General features: G+C 45.8%; 1 pseudogene; it reads right to left on the bottom strand.

Annotated features, from left to right (window-relative positions):
* Positions 1-1,776: 1,776 nt before the first annotated feature.
* On the bottom strand, positions 1,777-4,396 carry LOC144273827 (olfactory receptor 11G2-like; annotated as a pseudogene).
* Positions 4,397-11,664: the final 7,268 nt, after the last annotated feature.

Genomic DNA, 11,664 nt, shown 5'->3' with positions numbered 1-11,664 from the left:
GTATAGTAGGCCTCCCTGTGATGTCTGGTGTAGATAAATGCCCCACAGTTACCCTTGGATTTGGGGGAACTAGGGATAGCTTGCTTAATGGTAGAAGTTAGAACCTAATAGTATATGGAAACCATAGGACCATGGAAGTGATAACCACAAATCTGTCTCAGCAAGAGGCGACAGGCATGGTAATGGGTTAAATGGCCTTAATATATATTAAGATGGTAACCTATCGGATCGTGCACCCCAATATTAGGGGGGTGAGGAAGTTAGATTTGGATATGGAAGGCTAAGCGTAAGCATGAATATTCATGATAGTGCTCAGGGCAAACCAACCAAAATAGGTCAAACCAACCTGAGCTTTCCATCATTTGACCCTTCGGCTCTATTGTTATCTACCATCAATTTTGGGCATTGAGGAACCTCGACCATCGGACTTGTTTGGCATGTCAGAGACAGGGCTTGTCCTTTGTCACTTTCCACCAGGTCCTCAAGGAAGGGTGTAGTATTCAAATCAAAGATCCTATGCTCATACTGATACAACAGATATCCCCCGCACTGTATTATTTCTATCTGTTCATGTGGCTTGGAGCTTTTCTGGCTTTTATACTGATTTTAATAAAGATCTCCAAGGCTTTGCTTTGCTCTACACCTTTAGGTTCCCTACAAGATATTGAACTTATTGGTTTTAGTTCAGGGTAGCCTTCTGGGACAAGAACCATCTGACACCCAGTTCATTAATCAGATCAACTGGCAACCAATACAAGAATTATTGACCATTAAAAGGATCAGGCAACAAGTTTGACCCTGAGCATGTGAGCAAGAATTGCCAGCCAAGCACCTGAGAGAGAGTTTGGCTCAGTACCACATAGGAGCCCTGACCCACCCCACCCAGTGCCCCAGCTCCAGCTGTGGCTATCCCAGAGCTTCAGAACAAGAAGACAATACAAACAACCCCCCTCCCTTCCAAAATAGATATTTTGTGGGGTGGAATCCCTTCCTCACCCCTGCAGGTGACTAACTGAAACCCTGAAGATTTTAGGAACATAAGACATGAACCACAAGGAACCTTCAGGGCTGCCAACACCACCATACAATACCACTCATTAATTTATCTGATGATCCATTTAAACTCATTAATTTCTTTAACCCCCACCACTCCCTTTGGGAGGTTGCTCCAGGACCTTACACATCTGATGGTTAGAGACCTTCTCATTTCTGTCTCTGGCCATGGGAAGAGAGTGGGGACTATGGGGTTTGATTGGGGGGGAGGGGTACTGGGACACCTGGGTTCTAACCCTGGCTGTGGGAGAGAAGTGTGGTCCATAACATACAAATATAATGTCCCCATCATTCTGGCAACAGCTACACAGATGCCAGTCTCTGGACATCACTAGGGTTGCTCCTGATTGCCAGCAGAAAAAAGGAGAGCAGAATGTTGCCCTCTGTGATTTAAGTGCGATAACACATTTATCTCGCTTCACAAAAATACACCTGCACAAAAAGGGCAGAGATGGGAGCCAGCCTCCCTGCACACACACTCGGTTTGTTCTCCTATCCCCTACACACACACACTGAGCTGGGCTCATTTCCTCCAGCAAGGACACATACACCACCACACCTCCCTCTGCTCCCATTGTGTTCTGTCTGTATCAACAAACAGTCATTTTTAATATTACAAGTGACCCCTACAGATCATGTAAAATGCTGTGTGTTTCCCCTGCAGGATTAAAGCCAGCACCCCCTGGAGAGGAAGGGCCTCATATCCCAGTGCCTACCCTCTGACTAGCCAGTCCCTGCAGTCTGGGGCCAGAGCAGATCCCCGTACTGCTCCCCCAGCAGGGTCCTCCTCAGAGCCTCCTTCACTTCCTTGTTTCTCAGGTTGTGGATCAGCGGGTTGAGCAGCGGGGTCCCCACTGTGTAGAAAAGCGTCACAATCTTCCTGCTGCTTTCGGAGGCTGACGGGTTGACGTAGGTGACCATGATGGAGTCATAAAACAGTCCTACCATGGCCAGGTGTGAGATGCAGGTGGAGAAGGCCTTGTGCCACCTGGCCCCTGTGGGCAGCCTCAGCACAGCCCTGATGACAAGCCCGTAGGAGGCCAGGATGAAGATCATGACGGATCTCAGGGTGGAGCAGATCTGTTCAGTCCAGGGAGCTGGGGTGCAGGAGGCAGCCAGCAATGGGCCTGGGTCACAGAGAAAATGATCCAGGGTGTCGGGTCCACAGAAGGAGAGCCGGGAGATGAGGACAATGGGCACTATGAACCACAGGAAACCAGAGAGTCAGCAGGAGGCCACCATGGCCCAGCAGAGCTGGTGGGACATGAGGATGTGGTAGCGCAAGGGGTGGCAGATGGCCAGGTACCTATCTAAGGCCATGACCAAAAGTAAGAAGCACTCGGTGCTTTCCAGAGAGAAGAAGAAGTAGAACTGCAGGAAGCAGCCGTGGAAGGAGATGGGGACGCCAAGGGACAGCAGGTCAGAAAGCATCCGTGGATGTGGCGTAGCAGATCACCAGCCAGGAGAAGTTCCCCAGCAGGATGTACATGGGCAGGCATTGGAGGTGGGGGTCTCGCAGTACGGTCCACACAATGCACAGGTTCCCTACCACCGTCTCGGCATAGGCCAAGGAGAGAAGGGCACAGAGGAGAGTGCGGCTCTGCTGACTCAGGGAGGGGAAACCCACCAGTGTGAACTTGGTCTCCAGGATGGTGCCATTGGCTGGATTCTTCAGGGGTCCAAGAGCTGAAAGGAAATAATCAACAGGGTAGCAAGGTTCTATCCAGAGATCTGGGATAGAAATTGTAGTAGGGAATAGCAGACACACCCACACACACAAACACACAAAGTCACAGTCAATCTCTCTCTCTCATACATATCACATTCCAAACTACCTGGGATCTGATGCTTAAACTGGGTTTATTCTGCCTTTTGAAACCTTTTTGGTTGGATAAAGCTCCTTCTATGAGACATTCAGCCAGCTGTTCTTCTTGGCCAATGAACTCTTACTCCTCATTCCATAGCTGGATCAGCTTCTCTGGACCAGTCTAGGATCACAAACCCCATCTGTGCAGGTCAATACAGTAGATGATGCTCAGAGAAGCACAGGGAGCTGATTTAACATTCCCTCCTCCCTGCACTTTGATGCTAAATTGAAATTTCTTGGGCTTGGGCTGCATCTTTAGGCACTTAAATCCCTTTCACATTTTGACCTCAAATCCCTTTTGGAAATGGGATTAGACTTAAGCACCTAGGAAAATGTTACCCCAAACCTTTCCCCATATCTAATTAATGAGTGACACACAATTGAATCAAGAGGACTTTTAAAAATCCCTTACCCTTTGTTTGGATCCAAGGACAATATCAGTCATGGACTGGCCATGAAGGCTCTGCAGAAGGAAAATCTAGATCTAATATAGTAAAATCTATATTAATATAGTGATATGATTAAACTCTACAAACAATCAGTACATGTGTTTTAATGTATCGAGTTGGTTGATAATTACACTATTTATTATTTTATTGTTTATTTATATTGAAGTAACCCCTAGGAGTCCCAGTCACAGGCTACAATTTCATTCTGCTAATTGCTGCACAAACACAGAAGTAAAACAAGGTCCCTGCTGCAGACAATTTACACATTATGTTTTCCACATTAGATTAATGTGGTAGATTGATTGAGTTGCAATTCATATTAATTTTGAGACTCAGAATGTAAAAATCCTAGATTTGATTAAAACATACAATTAATAACTATATTATAATTTTATTAAAATAAATCACTACCTAAGATATCAATTCCTATATTTAATTAAAATAAATTAATAACTATATATGCTAACCATTTCTATCTTCAGTTTAAATAATAAATGAATAACTATATATTATATTCATTACTTGTGTGATTAAAATAATAAATTAAGAATTCAATATTGTTTTCATTCCTACATTCAGTGGAAATACTTTCTCATTAATATTAGAGTTACTCATTAGTATTAAATCCATACTGCATTGATTTCTAGATTCACTTCACATGTTAAATTAATATTTACATAGGATATTAATTCCAGTTATGATTAAAATAATAATAAATTCTTATTTTTCAAATTTTAACATACTAAATTAGGAATTATGTATTATTTTTGCCTAAATTTGATCAAAATCTTAAATTAATAAGTGCATTTTATACTATGTCCTGAATTTATTAAAATGGTAAGTTAATAATGTTGTGTTGTGGTTCCTAGATGTGGTTCCCCAGGCCACATATCAGTGAGACACTGGGCATCTGAGCAAGGACCAGCCAGCCAAGCACCTGAGACAAGGAATGCTCAGTGCCACCTCAGAGCCCTGGCTCACCCCACCCCCCCACCTCACCTCGTGTTCCATCTCCAGCTGTGGGCATCGCATGGTGCTTCAGAAGAAGCAGCTTAAAAACTAAAAAGGGGAAAAAAAAAACCCTCTCTGAATACATGGGGTGGAGGTGTGGAAATTCCTTCCTGCCCCCTGCCGATGGCCGGCTGAAACCCTGAAGCATGAGCTTTAGGAACATAGAACATTAACTGGAAGTGAGACCCGGGGCTGCTGAGACCTGCCCCCCCCACCATCACAAGCAGCCCCATCGTACAATCACACTCAAACATTGGTGGGGGTGGGGAGAGGGATAGCTCAGTGGTTTGAACGTTGGCCTGCTAAACCCAGGGTTATGAGTTCAATCCTTGAGGGGGCCATTTAGGGATCTGGGGCAAAAATTGGGGATAGGTCCTGCTTTGAGCAGGGTGTCGGACTAGATGACCTCCTGAGGTCCCTTCCAACCCTGATATTCTATGATTCTATGATTTCTCTAACTCTCTCTAAAAAATAAGTTGCTCCCCCACTCTTAGTGGGAGGCTGCTGCAGAACATCCCCCCTCTGATGGTTCAAAACCTTCTGTTAATTTGCAGCCTGAATTTGTGCATGGAGTGCTTAGTGCTTGGAGCAGAGAAGGGTGGGTGGCGGAACAATGCAGCAGCCACAGAAGAATCAAAGCAAGAATGAAGCTGTAGGTGAAAATCAGGGATCCTAGAAATCTGTCTTCCACAGAAAAAATAGGAAAAACACAAAATTTGCATTTTTGCAGAGAATTTTTAGTTTTTATATTTTGTAAAAAAAATAAAAACATATACAGCAGATGACATTCAATGTTGATAAATGCAAAGTAATACACAGTGGAAAACATAATCCCAACTCTACATATAAAATGATGGGGTCTAGATTAGCTGTTACCACTCAAGAAAGAGATCTTGGGGTCATTGTTGATAATTCTCTGAAAACATCCATTCAATGTGCAGCAGCAGTCGAAAAAGGTAACAGAGAGTTGGGAATCATTAAGAAATTGATAGGTAATAAGACAGAAAATATCATCTTGCCTCTATATACATCCATGATGTGCCCACATCTTGAATACTGTGTGCAGATGTAGTCGCCTCATCTCAAAAAAAATATATTGGAATTGGAAAAGGTACAGAAAAGGGCAACAAAAATAATTAGGGGGAATGGAACAGCTTTCATATGAGGAGAAATTAATAAGATTGGGATTTTTCAGTTTGGAAAAGAGACGATTAAGGGGGGACATGATAGAGGTCTATAAAATCATGACTGATGTGCAGAAAGTAAATAAGGAAGTGGTATTTACTCCTTCTCATAACACAAGGACTACGGAGTCACCAAATGAAATTAAGAGGCAGGAGATTTAAAACAAACAAACGGAAATATTTCTTCACACAACGCATAGTCAACCTGTGGAACTCTTTGCCAGAGAATGTTGAGAAGGTCAAGACTATAACAGGGTTCAAAAAAGAAATAGATAAATTCATGGAAAATAGGCCCATCAATGGCTATTAGCCAGGATGGGCAGGGATGGTGTCTTTAGCCTCTGTTTGCCAGAAGCTGGGAATGGGTGACACTTGATGATTACCTGTTCTTTTCATTCCCTCTGAAATATCTTGCATTGGCCACTGTCAGAAGACAAGATCCTGGGCTAGATGGACCTTTGATCTGACCCAGTCTGATTGTTCTTATGTTCTTAGTATCCTCTTTACCAGAGTCTCCATTATCCAGCTCTGTGTATTAACTGAACCAGGGATGAAGCTCTATGGATGATTGCAGTTTTTGATGATCCAATCTGGCTCCGGTCCCTATTAGATTGGATAAGCATGGTTACATTTTACTGGGGATAGGGAAACTAAAATTAAGTGTTCCATTTTAATCATGGAAAAGCACAGATTTTTATGTTTTTTTATCACAGAATTTGGGGGTTTTATCAAGGAAAACTAGGATCCCTGGTGAAAACCCACCTGTCAGTGATAACTCATCCTCCTCTCTCCCTGTCTCTTTTTTGAAGGATGCAGGGTGAGAGCGGTGTGATATCTGCTCTCTCAACTGCTGGGTCCCTGGGACTTGGTCTCTGGAGTGTTTAGGAGCAGCCAGATCTGGATTTGATCCCTGAAAGATCTGTGGACCCCCAGGGGAGTGCCAGGGAGAGCCCACCCAGCTTCACACACACACACACACACACACACCCCACAGATTTCTTCACACACATACACACAGCCCCCAGTCCCCACAAACAGGCCTTGGGGGTGTCAGGATGAGGCCACATTGAAAGACCGAGCACCAGCCCCTCGGTTACATGTTGAATCCCGGCCGGGGCTGGCATTACTAAGTCTGTGCTCTGTCTTCTCCCAGGTGCTGGGTTCTCTCGCTGTCTCCACACACAGATCAGGGTTCATTCCCTCCCTCAGACAGCATCAGGGACATACCCTGCCCTTCAGCACCAAGCAAGCCATCCGCTTGCGGCGCCCTTTTATGGCTGCTCCCCTGCCATCCTTCCCCAGAGCTGGCTGCATCTCAGCACCAGGCAAAACATCTCCATGCAGTGTCGCTGCGTGACTGTTACCAAGCTACCTTGCCCCAGAGCTGGCTGCATCTCAGCATCGGGCAAAACATCTTCATGCCATGTCACTCTGCGGCTGTCACCCAGCTGCCCACCCCAGAGCTGGCTGCATCTCACCTGTGCTGTGTACATTGAGTCAAATGGCAAAGATGTTTTATGAATACAGGCCAAGTGCAGACCTCGTGCTGTGGGGGGGATGATGTATTTCTCCTTTGACAAACCAAGGCAAAAGCATAACCCATTATGGGATCCCCATTGAGTGGGCCCTATACTCAGCCAGCACCTTATTAAACATTCTTATTAATTAACTAGAAGGTCTCACACATCCCTGCTTCCCTAGGCCAAACTGTTCACCCAGCTGGGCCCTGTCCCTACTATGGCTGGCCTCTAGCCCCCACTCTGGCCAGAGCCCAATGGATGAGGGTGAAAACTGGAAAAACTTGCCCCTTAAAATCAGGCTTTTCCAGTTTTTGCAAAAAAATAAACAGGGTAATCTCCTGGGGTAGCTGGAGTGGTGGAGAGGGGCCTGGTGGGGATGGGGGGAGCTGAATGGAGTCGGGGTAACAGTCCAGGCTTGGGGGCTGGATGACGTTGGGATGATGAGCTGGGATGATGAGCCAGGCTGTGGGGATGGAGGGAGTAGAGGTGAGGGACCTGACTCTGGGGGTGAATGGTGTAGAGGTGGGATGGCTTGTTGTGGGGGGTGGGCAAAGTGAAGTTCAGGGGCCTTGCAGTGGAGGGAGGTTCTGGAAAGAGTGGAGGTGAGGGGCCTGGCTGGGGTGGGGGTGAGGAGTCTGGTTGTGTTGGCTGGACAGAGTGGGGTTCAGGGGCCTTGGTGGGTGGGGCTGGATGAACTGGGGCTGAGGGGCCTGGCTGGGGGGGTAGGGGCTGGAGTGTGGTGAGAGGTGTGGTTCTGGGGTGATGGATTGAGTTGGGGGGTGATGGGTGGCTGGGGGGAGGGCTGTATGGAGTGGGGAGTGGGGGGCTGGCTGGAGTGGGGGACGGGGGATGGCTGGCTGGAGTAGGGGACAGGGATATGGCTGGGGGGGGTGAGATGAGTGCAGTGTGAGTTGTGGCTTGGGGGTAATGGATGGAGTGGAGGTGAAGGCTGTGGTTTGTGTAGCCGTGCTGGGGGATACAGCTGGGGGAACTCAGAACGTGGCAATTCCCCCTGTGGAGAGCCACCTGGGGTGGAGGGCATATATGGGGAGGTCAGAACAGGGCTGTTCACCCTAGAGAGAGGGACTGGTGTGGCTGGGGTGCAAGGCATAGACGTGGTACCTTAGAATGGAGCGATCCCCACTATGGAGAGGAACAGAGATGCCCCTTTTCCCATGCTCTTTCTGCTTAAGATGGTCCCACCTCCCCTTGGACTCAGCTAGACCCAGGCTCTGCCCCCTGGACTCCAATAAACCAATCCACAGGCTGATTCTGGGTGGGAATAAATCTCAGTAGGACTAGGAGACCCTTACCAAGCCCATCAAGGCCCCCTCCATCTGCACCTCTTCCCTATCACTGCAGGGCAGTAGTGACACCTGCCTGCTCTGTGCAGTGGGTCTTATGTGTTATGAGTGGGTTGGTTCCCAGCCGAGCAGGGATCCATGTGAATCTGAGCCTCAGTAGCTCTGCTCATTGCCAGAAACCAAGAGCTGAACAGATCCTGAAGACTCAGCTCCCCCCTCTGCCCGTGCCCCTCAGTCCTGATCACCGTTCCCTCTAAGCTGAGCGTGTGTGCGCACACGCACACAGATCCTAAACCCCGCGCAAACAGCGAAACACCGAGCACAGAAATGGGAGCCAGGCCAAAATACCATTTACAGGCGACTTTTGACATTGTTCTCCTGCCATCTATCAACACAGCCAGATTCTACTAGCTGGCAAGGGGGGGAAGGGAAAGGAGGGCAATGAATCGTACCCCTCCCCGCCAGCATTTCGAACATGTAATGTTGATCACGTTGGGACGATCGGGACCCACACATCTCCACTTTCCTGATTTTTTTGCCACAGATGCATGGACATGATCGGAGCTATGCACAAACTTCTGGTATCCTGATCTGAATGATCTCCCGTTTGCCCTTTTGCTGAGTCATGCTCTTAAGCGCATTGAAATGATAGTCATATAATAAAAGTTTTAATTTTAAATAAACCAATCTGGTAAAAATCATTTCCAAAACGTCACTGTCTAGAGGTCTAACATGTAAGAGAACAACAACTTCATTTAAATCTGGATGGCTGGATGAAACTATAGAGACGGTTATACCGAAGTCACATAGTGTAATGCTTCGTAAACTTTGTGAAATATTCACATATGATGAGGACAAAGGAGTGGTTTGTGCATATTATTCAGATGCCAGAGCTTCTTGAGAATTTTCAACCGGAAGAATGTGGAATGATGTATAGAAGTTGGATTTCTTAAAGAGTCATCTGTCAAATCCCTATATTCAAAATACAAAGACTTTGTTGCTGAAGAGATTGTTATAGTCAGTCAGTACAATGACTTCAAGTTTGCAGTAGCCAAAAGAATCAAAAGCCAATTGGTTTTAAATTTCCCAGATATGGTGACGTTTACTCACCAGAACGAATAGTTTCAGGATCTTGCAAAGTTGATGGATATTGGAGGAACATTCCTAGCATCAAGTGCAGACTGTGAGCGTGGCTATAGCTTAATGAACACTCTAAAAAACAAACTATGGAATCGTTTACAAGTAGATCATTTGGACATGCTGATGTGTATTAAGAGTTACCAGCTGGATGGAGGACTGATAGATCTGGACAGAGTTTATATTGAATGGGCAAATGAAAAAAAGATTGCAGGGAAAAACAGTAAGGTTAGTTTAGCAGTCTTGGACATTTCAACCAATAAGGAAATTAAAATGCATTTGTAATTGCATATCTTATTCTTGGCTGATAATTATTTATTGATATTTTTTAGGAAATTTTTAAATTTAAAACACAAACTCTTGTTTTTCTTTTTTTATTTATGATGTCTCTATCTGAAAACCCATATAAATTGACATAATGGCATACTTATTAAATTGTCTTTATTATATGTTTATCAAAATCTTTTTGGACATGTGTATAGAATGAAAGGTGAAAGTGGACACCAATGAGCAGAAGCCTATGGACTGATAATGATCATGATTAATATGTGCTTGATATATGCTCGTGATTGTCTATAAAAAAGATCATAAAGCGTAATGCTTAAAACTAACTTGTGCTTCATGAAGAATGGTTAAATTTCCTTTTTCTAAGTATTTAAAAATGACATTTATAAAATAACATGGTGTAAAACTATTATTATTACAAATTGCAAATTAAAACTTTTTAAATATATAAGCATTTTACTCGCTTGGGCGCATTTGCCACATGGCGCACAAATTTGAACTCTGCTTCAAAAATTTGCACAGAAGAAATTTTTTGCACACACGGCCTGTCAAAAATCCTGACCCACAGCTCCCACCCCTCTCTTAGCACTGGGATCTGTGCTGAGCTCTCTGACGAGATGAGATAACTTTTGCTTTGAATTGCCTGGCTCCAACTTTTCAAGCAGGAAGCAGTATCAAACTCTTTAATTGGCTTTGCCAGCAGCCCAAATCATCAATACCCAGAGCGAGAAATATTCAGACATCAAAACAAGCTAATTCCGCCAGGGGATTTGCAGTCTGGACTGTATGATTTATTAAGTGGCTCTAACTCCCATGAAAGTTAGACAACTCTCAGAGAAGGACAGCCTCTGTTAATGCCAAGAGTTGACACAGCACAGGCAGAGGGTGTGAGGTGGTCAGAAGGCTGGACTGGAAACCAGGACTCCGGGGTTCTGTTACCAGATCTCAGAGGGCAGTGGGGTCCAGTAGCTTAGAGTGGGGAGGGATGGGTTGTCAGCACTCCTGGGATCTATATATTGCTCTGGGAGAGAAGTGGGAAAGTGGGATCCAGTGGCTTAGAGCAGGATGTGGGAGTCTGGACTCCTGGGTTAGAGTTTAAGGCCAGAGAGGATCACCAGATCATCTCGTCTGACCTGTAGATCACAGGCCACTGACACCACCCAGCAGCTGAAAATAGACCAAAGTAGGACAGTGCTTGGAAGGCTAAACTGTGATGTGCCACAGGCAAAGAAAAGTAGGGACTGATATGCACCATTCCTTAAGGCCCCCGCAATGGCAGGGAAATGATTAAAGGAGATACACCCAGATAGTCATAGAATATCAAGGTTGGAAGGGACCTCAGGAGGTCATCTAGTCCAACCCCCGGCTCAAAGCAGGACCCAATCCCCAATTTTTGCCCCAGATCCCTAAATGGCCCCCTCAAGGATTGAACTCACAACCCTGGATTTAGCAGGCCAATGCTCAAACCACTGAGCTATCCCTCCCCCCCATGGCAACTGACCTACACCCACAAGCTGCAGAGGAAGATGGAAAAACCCAAGGTCACTGCCAGTCTGACCAACGGGGAATTCCTTCCCACCACACATATGGCGACCAGTTAGACCCTAAGCATGTGAGCAAGAACCAGCCAGCCAAGCACTCGAGACAGAGAATGCTGCCTCCGAGCCCTGGCCTACCCCATCCAATGTCTCATCTCTAGCCCTGGCCTACTCTGTCTGATGTCCCATCTCCAGCCGTGGCCATCCCTGATGCTTTGGAGGAAGAAAATGTCAATAGAAATTTTTTTTTGGTGGGGGGAATCCCTTCCTGACCCCTGCAGGTGACTAGCTGTAACCCTGAAGCATGAAGCTGGAG

This window comes from Eretmochelys imbricata, chromosome 13 (assembly GCF_965152235.1).
Source record: "Eretmochelys imbricata isolate rEreImb1 chromosome 13, rEreImb1.hap1, whole genome shotgun sequence".
Taxonomy (NCBI): Eukaryota; Metazoa; Chordata; order Testudines; family Cheloniidae; genus Eretmochelys; species Eretmochelys imbricata.
This window is presented reverse-complemented; position numbering and strand designations above follow the sequence as displayed.